This window comes from Grammomys surdaster, unplaced genomic scaffold (assembly GCF_004785775.1).
Source record: "Grammomys surdaster isolate TR1022 unplaced genomic scaffold, NIH_TR_1.0 99, whole genome shotgun sequence".
Lineage (NCBI taxonomy): Eukaryota > Metazoa > Chordata > Mammalia > Rodentia > Muridae > Grammomys > Grammomys surdaster.
The window spans coordinates 427,431-447,148 of NW_021604578.1; the positions used below are offsets into that span (position 1 = coordinate 427,431).

The 19,718-nt window shown below is 40.0% G+C and overlaps 1 pseudogene; it reads right to left on the reverse strand.

Annotated features, from left to right (window-relative positions):
* Positions 1–1,769: 1,769 nt before the first annotated feature.
* Positions 1,770–3,656, reverse strand: LOC114634620 (annotated as a pseudogene).
* Between the last annotated feature and the right edge of the window lie 16,062 nt (positions 3,657–19,718).

Here is a 19,718-nt window from a genome sequence, read left to right on the forward strand (position 1 = left end):
ATCCCTATTGTTTACAAATTTTTCCATCGTGTCCTGTTTATTTGCCAAGAAAAATCTTGCACCATACCAACTTGTGTTAGTAAAACAAACGGCTCCTTTCACAATACAACTCAGTGTGTTTGTATATTTACATGACTTTCCCAGCCATGCTCCTGGAGGAGAGAGATTCAGCTACATTTGCACATGTTTTGATTTCCCTTGTGTACAAGCTTTGACCTCACAAACTAGTTCCCAATGAGCCCACAGGCCGTAGATTAGTTGAAGGCACTTTGCTATGTCTTGGTTGAACAGACTTTTGTTGGAGTCTTTGAAACAAATGGAGTGTTTTCAGGGAGTCTGATTGTGTTTGAATATTCGGGCAAATTATGAATGAAGAATGACTGTGTCACCTGTGTCCCATGTGGCTTGAATGATCAGATAGTTACTGACACTTAGCTGACCATTATGTCTCTTGAGATGGTACCAAGTAGTGCTTTTTGACAGGCTCTCAAATATGGTGTCAGCTTGTTCCGGTAATCTGGACTGGGGTCAGCTCTTGGGTCACTAATACCACCTTGTATGTTTGATTGACAACGCTTCCAAATAATTTGTGGTTGGTCAATAGTGTCAGAAAACATTTTTCTAAGTTTCAAGGAATTTCCGATGTATATGATTTAGTTCTCTGAAGACCTGATACCTCCCGTGAACAAGAACTACTGCTGTAATAATTGATTCAGCTAGGATGATATTGGCCATGTCTGTGGATGCAAGGGTGAATGAATTTGCATGAAAATGAGGGCATATACAGGTAAGGTTTCATTCTGACCCTTGATATACCAAAAAAGGTCTTTAGAAACGATGCCAAGGGGCTCTAAAAGTGTGTTTAAACCTTTCTTAACATCTCAGTATCCATGGAGTTTGACTCATAGCAAGAAGGCTATTTTCATTCAGCATCTTCTAGCTTTGCATTGGGTTCCACTTGGAAAGAGTTTTCGAAATCTTAGTCCTCCGCAGTGAAATGAATCTCTAGGTTTTGAAGGACTCCAGTGAGTGTGTTGATGTTCACTGCAGTGTGACCACATCTGAGCACAGACATGGGCCAACACAAACCATCTACATCTCATGATGAAAAATTTAACATTAACCTAAAATGCTGCCAATGGTTTGGCCAGCGTAGAAAGGCCTGTCATTCTTTCGCTATGTAGTTGTCACTGAAGGATAGAGTAACATTAAGAACCCTCAAGAGACATTTCAATTTTTATGCCCATTTTTTTCTTTCTACATAATGAGTTTGGCAGTAGAGGAAGCAGCAATGAGCCAGGGAAATTCTCAACTCTGCCATTCATGGAAAAAGTGAAAGCGGGTGCTATTGTTTCAATGTGTTCTCCCGTGTGGTTCATCTGATGGAATCTTGATCCTACTGGGGTGTTGTTGTGAGATGGCAGAATCTTTTGGGGAGTGGAGTGGGACTTAACCTACAGTATTCCAAGGTTCAGTTCTCAGGAAAGGTTGGGGTAGTCTTATTTATTTATTTATTTATTTATTTATTTATTTATTTATTTTTCAAATGACTTAGATTTAATCATTAGAAGCAAACTAAATGGAAAGCTTACAATTGATGAGATACATGTCAGTGCTTTTTGCAAACTGAGATGGGGTTTGCAAACCGACTGGGGGCTGCCCCTCAACCTGATCCTTTGCAAACAAAGGTGTCCACAGTGTTCCTGGAACTCTGGCTCAGGAAAGGGGAGACTGCTGGTTCTGTGCATTGAAGTCACCTTGCTCAGCACTCACTCCTGGCCAGCTTCTGGAGCACTGGTTTGCCAGTTCTGGTCATCACCCTTCTTCTTGTGGCCAGAGATAATGTCATCAATCCTCAGAAGCAGAACTGTAGTCTCCACTGCTGTTTTGTATGTTTGTAGCTTCATAGCCAATGGCTCCCAAATACCCAGCTCTTTCATGTCCACCAAGGTGCCAGTCTCACCATTCACACCCCAGGTCTCACAACTCTCCTGGATGTGCTTGGCCCAAAGGGAGGTCAGCAGACGAATGGTACTGGCCCCACAGTTCTGGATCGAGGTCCGAGGGATGACCTCTAAAGCCTGGACCACAGCTCTATACGGCCATCGCTCCACACCAGTCATGGCCTTAGATTTTTCTGCCAAGGCATGGGCCACAGCCATCTCAGAGGCTTCACCACAGCAGCTGAGGGTTCAGGAGAACATTGCGGCACACTTGCATGGCATCCTGGAGGTTGCGTTCTACTTCTGAGAGTATCTCTTTGCTGGCTCCTCTAAGAAGAATGGTGAAGGCCTTTGGGTCTTTGCAGTCAGTGATGAATGTGAAGTACTCATCTTCAATCTTCTTGCTTTCCAATAAGCCTGCCCCTGTACCAACATCATCTTCTCTCAGTTCCTCGGGTCGGCTGACTACCCGTGCCCCACAGGCTCTAGCAATGCGATTATTGTCTGTTTTCCAGACTTTACGAATGGCTGTAACATTGGCCCGAATGAGGTAGTGTTGAGCTAAATCTGAGATGTCCTCTTCTGTGATGACCACGTCAGGTTTCAGCTGGATAATATCCTCACACAACTGCTGGATGTATTCTTCTTCCATTTGCAGGATTCAGGTGAAATCCTCTTCTCGTGTAATCTCAATGTCAGTCTGGCTTTCTCCTTTCTTGTACTCCAGAGAAGAATCCAGTAGCACAGTTCGAGGATTCTTAATATAGTGGCGCATTCTTGGATGGGTCACATCTTTGTTAATCATGACTCCACGTAAGACACCTGAGTCTTCAGTGATGCTGGGGTAGTCTTTGTGTGATCTCAATTAGCTCATGTTACAGGAGTAGCTTGATCCCTGTATCATCTCTAATCTATCCTTATCACATGCTCCCACCGTGATGCCATCCATCAAGATGTGACACAACCAGGGAAGCCCTTAGCACAAGCCTGCTAGTCCAAGCTTGACCTTTCAGGTTCCAAAACAGAGCTTTTCCTCTATAAAATATGGAATTTCATGAATTTTTAAAAACGCAACAGAACATACAGTTGGCTTTGAAAAGCATCCTTCTCTGCCAGTACACACTACATATAGGATTGTTGACTAGAACAGATGTGTGTGTGTGTGTGTGTGTGTGTGTGTGTGAGACTAGTGATTTAGTTTTTAACTTTAAGGCAGTCGAATAAACAAAACTTATTGAATTACATAGAACTATGAGGATAATATATTGACAGATATTGAATCAAATGGGATAATTTTCTTACTGCTTAGGCCTCTGGTTGATTTTGGTCCTTAGGTGTGTGAGAAACTGTTTTCCAGGCAGCCATTATAGGGAGCTGGATGCAGATTACACAGGCTGCTCGACAGTCAGTACCAACATATGGCCTGCTGGGAAATCAAGAATGCAAATCAGAATAACTTGTATGTGGGGGAGATTTTCAAGGCATCAAAGATGAGTACGAGATCTCAATGAAGAATTCTTTTTCAGGTTAGCTGTAATGTTTAGGACCTGGGAAACTAGACCTGTGTCAGAGCATCTCACTGATAGCATACGTATGCTTGTCTCCCACATCAAATAAGTCTGTTGATAGCAAAGACTTCTGTGCAAAGAGTTCTACGGTCTTCATCAGAAAACCAGCCTTCCGTCTCTCAGCTCCTGCATTCCCATGCTCCATTCAGTGGTTTTGTGACATGGGTTTATTAGCTATATTTAGTTAATGTTGAGAAATAATAATGACTGGCATACCTTCAACAAGGAAGAGGACTTCCCATGAATACATTTTATTTACTGAATCCTGTCTTCCTCTCGTTTTTCTTCGTTTTTGTCTATCTGATACTCTCCTTTGTGTGTTTTAAGGTTATTGTATCTTACTGAACTATAAACTTCTGTTGAAGCTGCCTATTTACAGTAAGTCATACTACCAACAAACAAATAAAAAATAAATATTCATTAGTAATAATTGGACCACCCAGTTGCAACTTGCTGGTATCCTGCCTGCCCCAATCCTTCATTACAAGGGTAATGGCAAAGTTGTTCCATCGTTCTCCGGTTCCATGAAACTATTATCCTTTGACTTTGGAAATTCTCATGGAAGAACAAACAGTCCATTTGCTTCTGAAACTGCTAGCAAGTACAAGGAAATTATATCAGAGTTAGTTCATTTAAGGAACAAAGTTTAACCTCTTTTTCTCTCTCCTGGTTTTTCAGAAGCTTGTGGGCTGAGGCCTAGGTCAGGTCTGACCTGATATTTAGGAGCTTCCTGCTGGGCAAGTCATCACCATCCCACAATGCTACAGTTCACCATCTAAAACTGAAAGCAGGTCCTTGCCAGCTTGGGGAACAGACGGTAGAATGATGGAAACAGTAGATTCCAGAAAAGGGCAGAAACGTCACTGTGGTGGTCCCTTCTGTTAAGTATTTTTAAACATTTACTTAAGATTCAATAAGAGAAACGGCAAAAATGATTTCAGTACCAGATATTGGGAGTGTGGATGAGAACGGCCATGGAAGTGCAGAAAGCTACTCTCTCAGTTCCTCTGCCAGATATCTCTAAGAGCTGCTTCTCAACTATGCATCTGCTCAGGTAGCAGCCAGTGTGCTACCCACAAGAAGCCTTTTCTGCAGGCTGCTGGTTCGGGGGATGGAGAAGAGGTTCATCCTCATTTCCTATGAAAGGGATTGGAGATGTCAGAGTAAACTGGAAAGGATCGAAGCTGGACAAGCAAGCTGGAACGGGAAAATGTTGTCACATGACTGCCTGTAACTATGAAACAGAGAGAAGGGATCCCGTGTGGCAATAATTTAGTTTCTATAAGTTTTAGTGTTGAATCATTATCAGTGGGTGAGGTTTTTACCTTTCTTTTTTCTTTCTTTCTTTTTTTTTGTGTCAAGTTCTCAGTAAAAGTCAAGTCTCCACTGAATTTCATTATTCTACAGGCTACTACATTTCAAAAATACTTAAAATTCCTTTCATATCAATGGATTTAAATGTTATTTACTGGTAATTCTTGTAGCCTTTGAAGCTCTCGGCTGAGGTTCTGGGGTATGACTCAGCGGTACCCTGTGCTATTGACTGGCTCTTACTCTCTGTCATGCCAGGAAGCTCTTCATGGACCCCAGTGTTATGATCTCTGTGCATTCCTTTCAGAAGGAAAATTGTTTAAATGTGCTTTGCCCAGCCAAGCTCACTTATTGTGTACCTTTTAGCATCTCTATTTGAATTGTCCTAAGAGAGGAGTAATTTATTCAGTACGAATGCTGATAAAATACCAAGTATTCAATTATCTTGAATTTTCTTTTATTTCTGAGTTAAACTTACTTTCTGCATAATAATAAATGGTCGAACCAAATCTCTGCAACAAAACCACCAATATCGAGCTGAGGAAGTTTTATGTTGTAAGAAAATACTTCGTTCTTTCTGGGTTTAGAAAGCTATTTTTGATAAATACCTAATAGAAGAGTCTTAAGAATCTCAGAAAGCTATTCTCTGTTTCTGGGTGAAGTCACACAAGTATTTAGCAATTACTTAGGAATACAGATGAAGATTTTTTTTTTCTTTCAGTGTTTCCTAGACCCAATGTGAACTACTTACTGTAAGAATATCTGTGAATTTAGATGTAGGGAAGCCAAAGCATGACCAGAATGGAGGCGAATAATACATACTATTTCTGGTCATATGTTATATTACTCACCCATGTGTGAAATTAGCATAACACTTTAATAATCTCAATGTTTTTATTCTCTATAGGGAGGTTTAATTCTTACTCATATTTCTTTAATGATGAATGTCATATTAATGATAGTTAAGCCTATATTATCCTCCATTCTTGTAGTGACCCCGACTTCCTCAATGGGGAGAAAGGATTTTACAAATAGAAGAATTTTATAGAACAGATCTTCATCTCGCAGGATGGTTCATATGCTCACTAGCACTTACTTAAAAGGTTGCAAAGCAGTGTGCTTAAAAGTAGCTTCAAAAAAAAAGAAGAACCAAAACTTTTTTTTTTCATATTTTGCTTTCCTATAACTCATCTCAACATTTCTTTTGTCCTGTTTAGATCGTAAGTTGTAGAAACATTGAACTTCCCCTGAGTTTTGTAGGACATGGAAGTATTTAAATAAAACGGTTCTGATTTGATGTTTGATATTTATACTACTCCATGAATATTGCTTTTACTGTATATTTAAACAATGTATTGAGGATGAGTGAACTGGCCCATACACTGTCAGCTTGACACAAACCAGAGGCAGACAGGATGAGGGGCTTAGCACTATGTATCCCACTAGAATATTAGACTGTCTGCAAACACACCGCGCCTTTCACTGTTCACAGAGCGAATGACCAATGGTGAACTTTAAGACAGAAATGATTTAGAGATGTTGTGTAGGAGTATTGCTAAATCTGGTGGAAAAACCTGAGTCTTACCCATTGAGGAATTTCACCTTTGATGCTAAGATTGGAATGAAGAAAGCCACACAGAAGAATGTAGCAAGATTTTAAAGCTATCTTAACATATCTGGAAGGCTGAAATATGTGATGGTTATATATTTTGATTCCCTAGAAGGATCTACATTTTTTTTCCTGTCAAAGATACAATTTATAGTGCAAAAAACAATGGGAACTTATCTCTAGTAAGCTGTGCTTCCGCATGGCTAGCTATAGAGCCACCTTCCAGTCACCCAAACCCTCCAACTTTGCAAAGTTGTAGACTTGTCAGAAAATCATGGAGTTTTCCAGTCAACACTGACTCAAATCTCTTTAATTGTATGCAAGTCTTGTTTGAAACGCTAAGTTGGATTCTGTTTTTCTGCTTGATATGAAAACTATTTCTAAGCTTATAATTTCATCAATAAATGCAAAGACTAGCCGTTGAATTCCATGATGTCTTCTAACTGGCATCTAGTTTTAGTACTGAAAGGGGATGAGGGGCGCCTCAAAGTTTCATCCCTCCTTAAGAAGCTACTGACAACTGACAGTTGCTGGGGGAGGAAAGTGAGTTTGTGCCCCTGACACTTTTGGAGATTCAGGTGTTTTGTGTTAGGGTCTTTGACCTTTTTTTGAATCAGTTGCACAGGGTGGAATATAGAGTTCTAGTTTAATTTTTTTGTATGTGGACAGCCAATTTTGCCAGAACTGTTCATTTAAGAGGCCATCTTTTCTTCATAATGTATATTTTGACGGCTTGGTCAGATATTATGTAGTGGTGGGTGTGTGTTTAATACTCAAGCCTCTTTTTGATTGTATTCAGTCAGCTTCTTTGGTTTTGCACTGGTACCATGCTGGTTTTGTTACTGTGGTTCTATAGTAGAGCACGATGCTCATTTTACTCAGGTTTGCTTTCGATATTTAGGGTTTGTGTTGGTTAGGTTCTGTTAAATTGATACACACTAGAGTCACCAGGGAACAAAATAACTCAAGTGAGGAATTGCTTTCATCAGATTGGCCTGTGAGCATGTCTGGAAGGGATTTTTCTTGATTCAGTGATTGATACAGGAGGGTCTAAGCCTCAGTGGGCTATGCTACCCATGGGCAGGAGGTCACTCTTTGCTTGTATAAGAAAGCAGGCTGAGTAAGGCGTGGAGAGCAAGCCAGTAAGAAGCACTTCTTCAGAGCTTCTGCTTCAGTTCCTATCTCCAGGTAGGCTTGAGTTCTTGCCCTGTCTTTCTTCTGTGATGGACTGAGTCGTGGAAGTTTAAGCCAAATGAACCCTTTCCTCGTCCACTTGCTTTGGGTCAATGATGTTTGTCAGAGTACTGGAAAGCAAATTATGATAGGGTCTTTGGTACTTCCATACTTCAAATTTTGGATTTTTTTTAAAATAATCTCTGTGAGTAATGCAATTAGGACTTAGATGGAGATTGAATTGAATCTATGGATTACTTTTGGTAATGTGGCCATTTGCACTATAAGAATGTGTGGCAGGGGACTGCCAGCTCTAGGTCAAAGTGGGAGAGACTGTCTGAAAAGTCAGGGAGCAGAGAAAAGTAGAGAAGAAAGCAGCCTGCAAAGAATTCAACTTTAGTATTAAACAGTTTATGTATGTATGTATGTATGTATGTATGTATGTATGTATGTATACACACACACACACACACACACACACACACACACACACACATATTGGTAGGTGTGGACTATCTTTCTTCAATCTCTTGCCTGAGCAATTGTTTGGGCTGCTTTTCTGTGTCTTAATTTTCTTAGTCTAGAGGCAGCCTCTTTTTCCATCATGTGTTCCCTTTCCTGGTTATTTGGATTGCTGTCTTCTGAGGAGACCTGATGCTGTACTTCTTCTGTTAGTCTTGGTGTTGTTTGCACTGCAGCCAGAGGGTTGGGCAGTGTGTACTGTAACTAGATGTGTCTGTCAGTCCTTTAGGGATCAAAGAAGGCTGCAGGCAAGCTTTCCTTTGACTCCCTCAGACTCCAGTACTTTCAAGTATTCACCATGGCTTGGGTATTTTTTGCGGATCTGGTGATTCTCTCTCTCTAGTGTGTGGCTCTGATAAGGTTCCCACTGCATAGAATCCTGTGTGGTTCTGAATCCAAGTTTTTCCCTTTTGCTAGAGCCTTGTGCAAGCCTGTTCTCAGAAAAGTGACACTTCCTCTGGGTTTCCAGAGTGAGTTACTGAGGAAAGACTTTTGTTTCTAGTTGCTGTCTCACTACCTACTTAATAAGGGCCTGCTTAAGATAGCTTCTTGCAGCTGCTCTTGTCAAATGCCAAAGTGAGAGGCTTTCTAATGCCCATAGGTGTGCAAACTCCAACTCTGCTCAGCAATGATTCCAGTATTTACCATGCTATTTCAGTCTATTTCACTTTTTCTTATTTTTTCCTCTTTGATTTTTAGCCCTCTGTTGTCCAAGAAGCCCTTGTAGCACACAGGCTCTCTCTTTATTTCTGTAAATTATTGGGTGCTAAGAGATGATTTGCTGAGACTCTTTCATTGTCTTAATTCCTGGCAAACTGCGTGCACTTACATTCAGAACTGATTACCTCCTTGATGGGATGGAGTGGATTCCCTCTCCTGTTTCTCTTTCTGGAGAGCTGCTTCCTAACTGTTCCTGGATTATGCCCTGTGTCTTTTATTTCTTTACTGTTTTTAGTGTAGAAACCACATGGATGGATGATGGTTTTGCCATAGTCACTCAGGAAATTTCCAATACACAATGGAATTCCATTCAGCCATAGAAACCACATGGATGGTGATTTTGCCATAGTCATTCAGGAAATTTTCAATACACAATGGAATTCCATTCAGCCATAAACATGAGTGAAATTATTCCTTTGCAGGAAAATGGATGGACTTGGAGATCATAGTGTTTCAAGAACTAGTCAGGATCACAGGGATAAGAATTGCATGTCCTTCTTGTGTGCGTGATCAAGGAGCATGACAGTATAAGAGGATGATGAGAGGTGTGGGAAGATCTAATGGCAGGAGGGAGAAAGGATGGGTGGAGAGCAATAACTACGGCCGAGGTATATTATATGTTTTTATTAAGATGTCATGAGGGGCTTGAGAGATGGCTCAGTGGTTAAGAGCACTGACTGCTTTACCAGACATCCCGAGTTCGATTCCCAGCAACCACACAGTGGCTTGCAACCATCTGTAATGGGATCCAATGCCCTCTTCTAGTGTGTCTGAAAACAGCAACAGTATACTCACATATATAAAACAAATAAATGTTAAAAAAAAGATGTCGCGATAAAACCTTTTACTCTGTACAGTTAATATACATCAGTATAAAACCACACACAAAGAAAATGGTCTTTTAGAACCTAACAATATAGAAAAACTAAAGTGAACACATTAGATCTAAACATACTGACACGGTAAATAAAAATAAAATATAAGTAGAAAGTATAAAGAGATGATGATGAAGTCATTGGATCATACTAAGGAGGAAGTGCGGCAGACTTTTCACTTTTGTTAATACTTCTATTTGAGACTTCATCAAGTTAGCGGTAAAACTATTTTTAAGTGTTAACGTGTAGGACACAAAATACATTTTTAGAAGAAAAGTTTGTTACACATTCAAAAAAAATTACTAAGGTTTCACTTCGAATTTTGTTGAAACAAATGACTTTATATTGGCTCACCAGATTTCAGTGTGAAAAATGAATCATCCCAATATCTCTGCGAGAGTAGTGTGGATGATTGCCGGAAAGGAACATTTCAAATGCTCTCTAAGGAGTTGCAGAGCCGTAGGATTGAGAAGAGACAGCTCGTGCAGCTACCTGTTACTTTCCATGGTTCTCTCTTTTTACCAGATTCACATCCTCTTTCTTGTTGCTTTCGAGTCTTCCATTCTTTGCATTGACTATATGCATTTTTCTAAAAGCTATTCTTTCCATGTGTTCTCTTCTTACACCTGGAATTGAAGGATGACAGATGACCCCTATGACAAGAGTAGAGACATCCTCTGTTGTCAGTCTTGTTTAGCAGAAAGATGGCTCCAGATTCCTGAAGTTAATGGACAAATCCTATGCTCTGATGTTGCCAAGTGTTTCTCTGTACATAATCAACTCATCTTTAGAGTTGATTTCAAATGTCTCTACAATGCATTCGATATCAAAGGCAACATTTCTAGAACTCCCTGTATTTATTTACTTCGTTGAGAACTTCTCTCCCAATTTGTAAACTCCCATCAATAAGTCTGTTTCAGTGGTGTTAGTCCATCATGGTGGGGAGGGCACGGCAGAGCGGAGTAGCCCTTATCATGGTGGCTAGAAGCAGAGAGAAGAGCCTCACGAGGCCTCAGTGTTCCATGCATTTCTTCTGGAATGTCTGCTTTTTGTAAAGCCTTGTCTCCTTCCCTCTTCTTATTCTTCCTCCAGTTTGTTTGAGACAGTCTCACACTGCGTACCAAGCTGACCTGGAACTGTGTAGCCTAGCTAGCCTTGAACTCATAGCAATACTTCTGCCTTAGCTTACTAAGTGCATGCATGAGGCACTACACATGGCTACAAAACTCTCTAAGCTACTTTTATCCTCAAACCAAGAGACAATAAGGGACTAGGAGATCAGAGATTATGTGTCATTTTCTGAGTCCCTGCACAGCACATGTGGGAAGAAAATTGACTTAAGAGGTAGTTAGTGCTTTAGCTTTGGAAGCCAACAGAAAGATCCTCTCTTACCTGCTGTGACTCAAAGGGTGTCTTTGGAGTGCCTTTGGAAGCTGAGAATCCAATTTCATTTTGAATTTTCATTTTTATAACCTGGAGATTGCTGAGGTCATCAAGGGGGTTAAAAAAGTCGCATGTGCCCCAAGTCCCAAAGACTTTGGTGATGTCTGACTCTTCATCAATCCCAGTTCAGCTTTTCAGGAGAAAATTCTCCCAAGTCACTTGGGTGGCGTGTCATTTTCCATACCCTTTATTGAGTGGCCGTGGTCCCTCATTCCTAGAGTCATTGATTTCCTCTCAAGCCAGGGATACAATTTTAAAGTTCTATTTTTTTTTAATTTTCTGAAAGGAAAAGAAAGATTCCTTTGTTTCCTCTCTCGAGTTCTTAATTCTATCACCGGCTACCTGTTCCCTCTTATCTCTGGAATTGAAGTTATTAGAACTTCCTCAGCAATCAATAAGGCAAAAATATTTCCACTTGATTACTACTTCATTCGATAGCAATATTACCCTTTTTGGAAATTCTGAAGAAGGAGTGAGTACATAGGATAGAAAGCCCTAATTCTAATACAGCCTGTAATTCTTTTATTCTCAGAATTGTAGTCATTTATACTTAAAACAACCTCCTCCCCCAAACAAAAATCTCCAACCCTTATCAGGGTTTGTAAATTCAAACAGAAAAATCTGTTAGTTGCTTTGATAGAATTTCATTCCACTTATGCCATGGCACCCTTGTGCCAATCCGTTGCGTTTTTCTCAAGCATTCTTTCTACTTCTCTTAATAGCCTCCTGAGTAATAATAAGCATGATTTATAGGTAAGGAAGTAGATGTCTGGCACATCAGCAGCTAGGAGCCGGTGGAGCAGGTGTGGTGTTAAAAGCAGGATGCTCCACTGTTTTGTGAAACTGTTCCATGCAGAGAATGATGGAGAACACTTGCTTGACACCACACGTGTTAAATATTACTAGAGTGGGAAACAATGTTTAGAAAACAAGACCAGAGCACAAGCCGTGCTCATTCTCACGATGATCAATAACCTCCTTCTCTCTCCTTCACACGCACTGATCCCCGCTCATCTCTGTCTACCTCCTTTTTATTCAGTTTTAAAACTCAGCACAAATACCACGCAGACTGCCCTCAAACTGGCCATTCTCCTGCTTCAGCCTCCCTAGAGGTGAGATTACAGGAAAGGGCCATCACCAGCTGCTGCTTCCTTTCTTCCTCTTCTTTCTCCTCCTCCTCCTCTTCCTCTTCCTCCTCCTCCTCCTCCTCTTCCTCCTCCTCCTCCTCCTCTTCCTCCCCCTTTTTTTCCATACAAGTTCTCACTATATAATATAGCTCTTGCTGGCGCAGAACTTTCTATGTAGATCAGGCTAGTTGTGAATTCCTGCTTCCCAAGTGCTGGGATTAAAGATGTGCACATGGCTTACCCTTGTCTGGCTTACACCTCCAACAGCAGCAGCAGCAACAACAACAACATCAATAACACACCAAGAAAGCCTACTAGTCTCTTTTAATCTCATTTTTTCACATGTAGTTAAAAATATTGTTATTATTATTATATTCTTGCACATTCATTGATTGGGAGTTTTCTTAACTTATAAGTTTTAAAAAAAATACGTAGGCAATGCGAGTGTTTGCCTAGCACGTGTGAAGCCCTGGGTTCTATCTCTACCACAGCATAAAAACTGAGCATGGTGGCATACATGTGTCACTTTGGGAGATAGAGGCAAGATGATGGGAAGTTCAGGGTTATCCTTGACTACATGTTGAGGCCAGTTTAGGTTATATGTGACACAGTCTCGGGAAAAAAGAAAGAAAGAAAAGGTCAAACGTTTGTAGCAGTTGCCCCTTTGTGTTCTAACTTGAAACTTGTCTTGCTTTGTCCTTTATTAGGCTGAACAGACATTAAATTTTTACCAATGTTTTCTTTACCGCATGTGGACTTTGAACCTTCCTTTGGTAGTCCATACTTACCGAGGATTTAAGGGAGTAACTCAGCTGCTTTCCCCAGGTACTTCAGTAGCTAATTTTTAAAAAATTCATAATCTAGACGTGGAGTTTCATTCTCACACATGTTATTAGAAATGGATCTAAGTTTATTTTTTTTATTCCAAGTGGCTGCACTGTTTATCCAGTTTGTTCCAGTTATCATTTATGAAGCAGACCGCTTTATTCTGCTCACCTGAGATACCGACTTCACCGCCATTGATTTCCCTGTGCCGTCTAGCCTGGTTTTGGACTTTCTTCAGTAGTCTATCGGTATGCGCATCTTTTCACGCAGTGGTTACCATGTGGTTTTACTTACAAGTAGAACACATTCCCAACTCATCTTTTACAGGCGAGGAAACGGGGACAGAGAAGGTCAAGTGTCTTTTGCAAACCAGGGAGTGGCAACACCAGGGCTGGAAACTGGTTCTCTGAATTTACGACACAGTACTTTTCCTCCCTGGCTGCGGCTACACTGCGCTCATCTCTCTTTAGCTGTCTTTGGCAAGACTGGAAAATCTAGTTATGGGGAAGGTTTACTTTGTCCAGAGAAAAACAGCCACTGGATTACGCTTTTCCTGGAATATGAGGCACACGGCTTATAGGGGGGGTATATGTAAAGGAACAGTCTGTCACATGGATTGATTCTCAGAGACTTCACCAGGCAAGATCGTGGGGGAGTGGTAGGGGTCACATACAGGGAACTTGGGAAGCAGAGGGGTTAAGTGGGATATCCAGTCACACAGCATGTTGGTGACAGAGATGTAGTTTTAACACATGCTACCCAGCCTTCCCAGCCCCACGATGATTTATTGGACACTTTTTTGAACAACTGCTTTTTAAAAGCTGCTGTACACTTGTGTGTACATTAAAATTTTGGCCTTGCTATATCACATCCTGCAGAAGAAGTTATTGGTAGGAAGTCTACACTCCGTTTAAATTCCTGCTGAAGTTTTTAACCTTAAGAATGAAAAGCTTGTTGGATGGGTTTGGAGAGACAATTCTTCTTATAAATAGTGCTAAAACTTCTTTTTTTTTAATATGGACCTGTTCAGCTAAAATCTAAACAACAAAGACATTTGATTTACTGCAGGCATTAGATTGGAGTCTTAAGTGGTTGTTTTAATTTCAGAGTTTTTATAAAAGAGCCGCTCTCACACTATAGTTGATTACAATTTAAAAACAGAGACGTATGATTTATTATAAACAGTGTTTTTGAGAGCTAAACTTTTTTTTGAGGAACTAAAAATATGTATTTCAAAAAATTTCAAGCCCAAAGGATTTGGGGACCCATGCCGTTTATTTCTTCCTCCTTTGGAAATGGAATGTGATTGCTGAGTTCTAAATGGTGAGAAAGTTTGTCTTCCAGGGTGGCATCAAAGAGGGAGAAGTGGGACCTAGGAAGCTTCTGGTTTCTGTGTCTGAGCTGAAGACAGCACTCCAGGGATCCAGGCAGCTGGGGGAGTAACCTGCAGTTTGGAATTGGTTTGCCTGGCCACCTCTTAGTTGTTATCTCTTCTTTAACTATCATCTAACAATGAGAACATTGCTGCTCAGGGGAGTCTTGCCAGAAAATTATATGGCACCCAGAAGTGCCAATGTCTGGCTTAAGAAAAATATGAGAAAGTTCACGGAAAGGATGAAACAGTCCGCTTAGATAGGAAGGATAAGCTGTTTGTCACACAGCGTGCTGAATATAGCTAATAATAATGTCATATGTTCAGGAATATTACTATTAAAGCAGGTTTCAAAATTTCCCACAGAAAAATGAAAGGTACATGAAGGAACATGGGTGCTAACGAGTTTGGTCAAGTCACTTCAAGATGTATGCATATATATATATATATATATATATATATATATATATATATATTTTAAAAAAAACCTTACTTTTGAAGATGTCATACACATATACAATGAAATATGATCAGATGTCCCTTCAGTCTCCTCCTCCCAACTCCCTCCTATTCAGCTTGGCATATTCCTCTTCTGACTTAACGAAGTGCACCTAATCCAGTTAGCGATACTAGAATGTCTATTTATATGGGGTCATCCACCAGAGCAGGAGAAACTTACCAGTGGCCATATCTTTGATAAAGAATGATTCTCCATCCACTGCTAATAGCTCTTCAGTGTGGTCCTCATGGATATCACTTACTAATCTAAGCCAGGATTGTGGTGGGCTTGATCACATGGAGGACTTGTGCTACAGCGAGCAAGGCTGTAACACAACGCTTCCTGATTGGATTTGAGGCCTGTCCCACAGGAGGAAATTTGATGTCTGGTAAAGTGATCCTGGTCAAAAGCCCACGGTTGGGAAGGTCACGTAGGTTGAAGGGTAGAATGCATTATTGTTGTCTTACTATATGATCATATTGTTAAATTGCTTTCTAAATATTTACATTTTTACCCATAGACCTGGATTACTCTCACCCTTGGTCAGAGAGGCTTCTTCTTGAAGTGTGTAGCAGTCGACGTAAAGAGGCATAGGAAGTCTGTGCACTGAGGATAACACTGAGTGATCGGCACTAATTGGGGCCTTCATGTTCACATCCCTGACACACATACCACTAAAGCTCAGGAGACATTGCAGAGGATTGACCAGAAAGAATGCAAAAGCTGGATGGAGGCTGTTGAGGGACGTTGAACATGCATATTCTAAAACAGTTTTTACTTTCCAATTAAAATAATATTAACGATGAGAGCAATTATTAATAATAATGTGAAAGCAGCAGATCTAGAATAACTCTTGGCATGATATGAACTTGGGCAATCCAAGATCTTGACTGAAATTCAATTTATTATCATAGCAATTTTAAAAACATAAGTAAAACACATCAAATTGGAATAAGAGCAAGGTGACTGCGCCAGTAAATTGCAGGGGGCAACTGAGAAATATGAAGGTAGCTTGGGACTCTGGTGTGCTTTTGTGTAGCTTATTCTACATTTTTTGTTACGTAAAGTGTCTAGTTATGTCCCATTGGATAGGTCAGAACCATGTCCTGGGAAGGTTGGACTCAACACCATTGGTCAACTGTCCAGTCATTCTTACTTGGCAACATTTGCTAGTTTATTCATTCATAAATATGAGAAGGATAAGCCAAGTCACATGGGGCAAAGGGTGCTTCATCACTAAATGTGGGACCTTTGTCTTGGCTTTGCTTGCTATGATGCATAACGTTAGGTAAATTATTTAATTTCATTAGACCAGAGTTTCCTCACTTATAAACGCATGTGGTAGTTGAAATTCTTTGAAGACTCATAGTGCTGACGTTTTGCAATTGTTGGTTAGTGTCTATCTAGAAAGGGAAAAATAGTGGAGTCTAGGAGTATATACTTACTTTGCCCCAGAGTTTTACAAGCTCTTAAATAATGTATTTTTACATATTTATGTACATACATGTATGATTTAAGTGCTCTTTCTTTCTTCTTTGTTTCGTTTTTAAAGAAATGATTTCTCTGTGTAACAGATAATCTGCTTGTAGACCAGATTGGCCTCGGACTCACAAGAGATCCACCTGCTCCCACCTCCCAGGGACTGGGATTAAAGGCATGTACCACCACATCTGGCAAGTGCTATTTGAATATCTGCAGAGATATCTGCTACAATGGGAATAATATTAAAATATTATGGGTGTCTATTAAAAGAATCCATAGTTAGTTAAGTATGACTTACATTTAAAGGGGGCTTGTGGTGGGAAGGTAGATATGAGAGAGGTGCTAACAATTAGAGCAGAAGATACAGTGTTCAGAGCTATCGACCACTCACTCCTCCAGGAAGAACTTACTGGAAATATCTCTGTTTCCTTGTCTTTCTATGCCAGATTATCAAGGCAGTTTGAATATAAAGTAATGAGTTATGCAGTCCAGTCTTTGGGGACAGATATGGAGCTCAGTATCAAAAGATACAAATAAAAGCTTTGATGTCTTTATTTGATATACCGTGTATAAAAGAGAGTAAATTTGCACTAGCTGAAGCATGTGACAATTAATTCCCATTAGAAAAATCAGTCTGTACTTGCTTACAGGGGGAGGAAGGAAGATTTGTTTGTAGGACCTAGTGAATGATTTAAATGAAATATTTTAAATGATTTTAGAACCATGAACAGGAAATATCAAACCTGTCTACCATTTCTTACTTTTCATGTTACCGTTAGCCAATTACATTATTCCCTGCTTCAGGAAAGCAGCGTGCCACCCAGATTTGTATGTTTTAAAACAGGTGGAACTCGGTTTATGCTATTTCCCCTTTTTTGTAATCAAGAAAATTAACATTATATTTACTTGCCTAATTTGGATGCAGAGATATCTATTCTAAATGCTACATTAACTAAAACGTCCAGTATTTTTTTTTATTAATTTTGAAGATGATATGCCATGGCTCAGTCCTCCAAGTCTTATGTAGCCAGAAGCCACTAACATGGGGGGCGGGATAACACTTCTAACTCAATTTGTTTCAGATGTTTTACCAGGAGACAGTCAGGGATTTTTTTGTGACGTCTCCCAGAGGCAATATCTACTCAGAAAGGACAATGACTGTCACTGTGTCACAGAGGCCTTCTAATAGTGTCAGCTGAGCAGAGAGTTCAGCAACTTTTTTTTCTTAATTAGATATTTTAATTTGTTTACATTTCAAATGCTATCCCCTTCCGGTTTCCCCTCTGCAAACCACCTATCCTATCCCCCTTACCCTGCTTCTATGAGGATGCTCCCCTACCCACTCCTGCCTCACCACCCTAGCATTCCTCTACACTGGGGCATCAAGCTTTCATCGGACCAGGGTCTCCCCTCCCTTTGATGCCAGATAAGGATCCTTCAGCTCCTTCAGTCCTTCCCGTAACTCCTCCACTGGGGTTCCTGTGCTCAGTCCAATGGTTGGCTGTGACCATCCGCATCTGTATTGGTCAGGATCTGGCAGAGCCTCTCAGGAGACAGCTATATCAGGCTCCTGTCAGCAAGCACTTCTTGGCATCCACAATAGTGTCTGGGTTTGGTGACTGCATGTGGGATGGATCCCCAGGTGGGGCAGTCTCTGGATGGCTTTTCCTTCAGTCTCTGCTCTACTCTTTGTCCCTTTGGATAGGAGCAATTCTGGGTTAGAATTTTGGAGTGCTGATGCCGTGAAACAGTGAACACTTAACTGTGCTATCATCCCTTTCCCCCCCTACATGCCTGCTTTTCTTTTTCTTTTCTCCCTTAGCAACTCTTGCATAAGTCAGATTGTGTGTCTTCTCACACGTGACTCTCAAAAGAAACCCACAGTGCAGTTTGTTGACATCTACGGAGAATTCCTTCACATAAGAAAGAGCCGTCTGGATCATGAGAACATGGGCCATAGCACAGGCACTCCATCAGTTTATTGTAATGTGATAGATACCAATGAGGTTATTTCAACTATTTTGGTCTTTCGAGATGTTTAACTGTTTGTTATCTTTAGGGTCTGCTTGACTTGGGTACAAAAGATGGGGCTAAATGACATCTGGTGGTTTTTCAACGCTGCTAACTCTATTTCCCAGATGTTGGTCTCATGAGTTGCAGATAGTGTGGATCAGAAGGGATGCAGAGAACACAGGATTCAAATTCCTTTCTGCTTGCATTTTTTTTCTGTCCCCTTATCCCCGATGTACTTCTGGAAACACACAGTGAAGAGACAAGTCGAGGCACTGATAGATGGCAGCGAGTCAGGAGAAGACAGTGTGTACACAGAGAATCACATAGGGAACTGGCGTGAGTTTCGATGAAATCGCACTTTCCCAAGTGTTCTGAATTAATTGGTACCACAAATATTTTCTTTTAGAGCAGATAATTATCTGCATAGGAACCCCATACAATCTCAGAGAGAACACATGTTTTTTGTTGAATGGATCTGAAAATAAATTACACTTATTGATTCCTTATTGCAGGTCATGTTAGTATATTTCAATGTCTTCATTGGTTATGCGGTACTAAGAATGTGAAAATGACTGGGTGTGATAAGTATAAACTCAGTAAACAAAATAAGGTACTAGAGGAGTTTCAGCGGGTTAAAAAGAGGAAATTCCTGAAAGAGTATAACGTTCGGAATGATGACTACTGTTATGCCCATAGTAATAAAGTTTCAGAGGTATAACTTATTCAAGAAATGTGATAAGTATTGGTTTTGAATACACCAATACTCAGTAATTGATAAATAAATTATTAAAGAAAGTTTGAGTTATTAAATTATATTTTAAGATAAGATTATTTTAGGAGTGAAGGTTAGCCGCAGCTAAACTCTGTGGGCAATAGGCTGATTCAAATTCTTATATTCATATGAACTGACTTTTATTGTCATTTACCATATTTTATATATCAGTGCTGACTGTGTCATACATGTGAGGACATGTTCTTCATCTAACAAAGACTGTGTTTTACTAATGGCCATGTGGCTGAAAAATAAATTGCTGTTTTTCAGTACTTGGAAAATCTTCTCAAGATTTTAAAAATATTTCAACAATTTGCTAGGATTATAGAATTATTAGTTATTTGATAAACTATATTTTATCAATTAATAAATTAATAACTCATAATTATAATTATATTCTTTATGTTAGTATAATCATTTATGCTGATATAATAATACATTTCTAATAAATGTCTACTAAATAC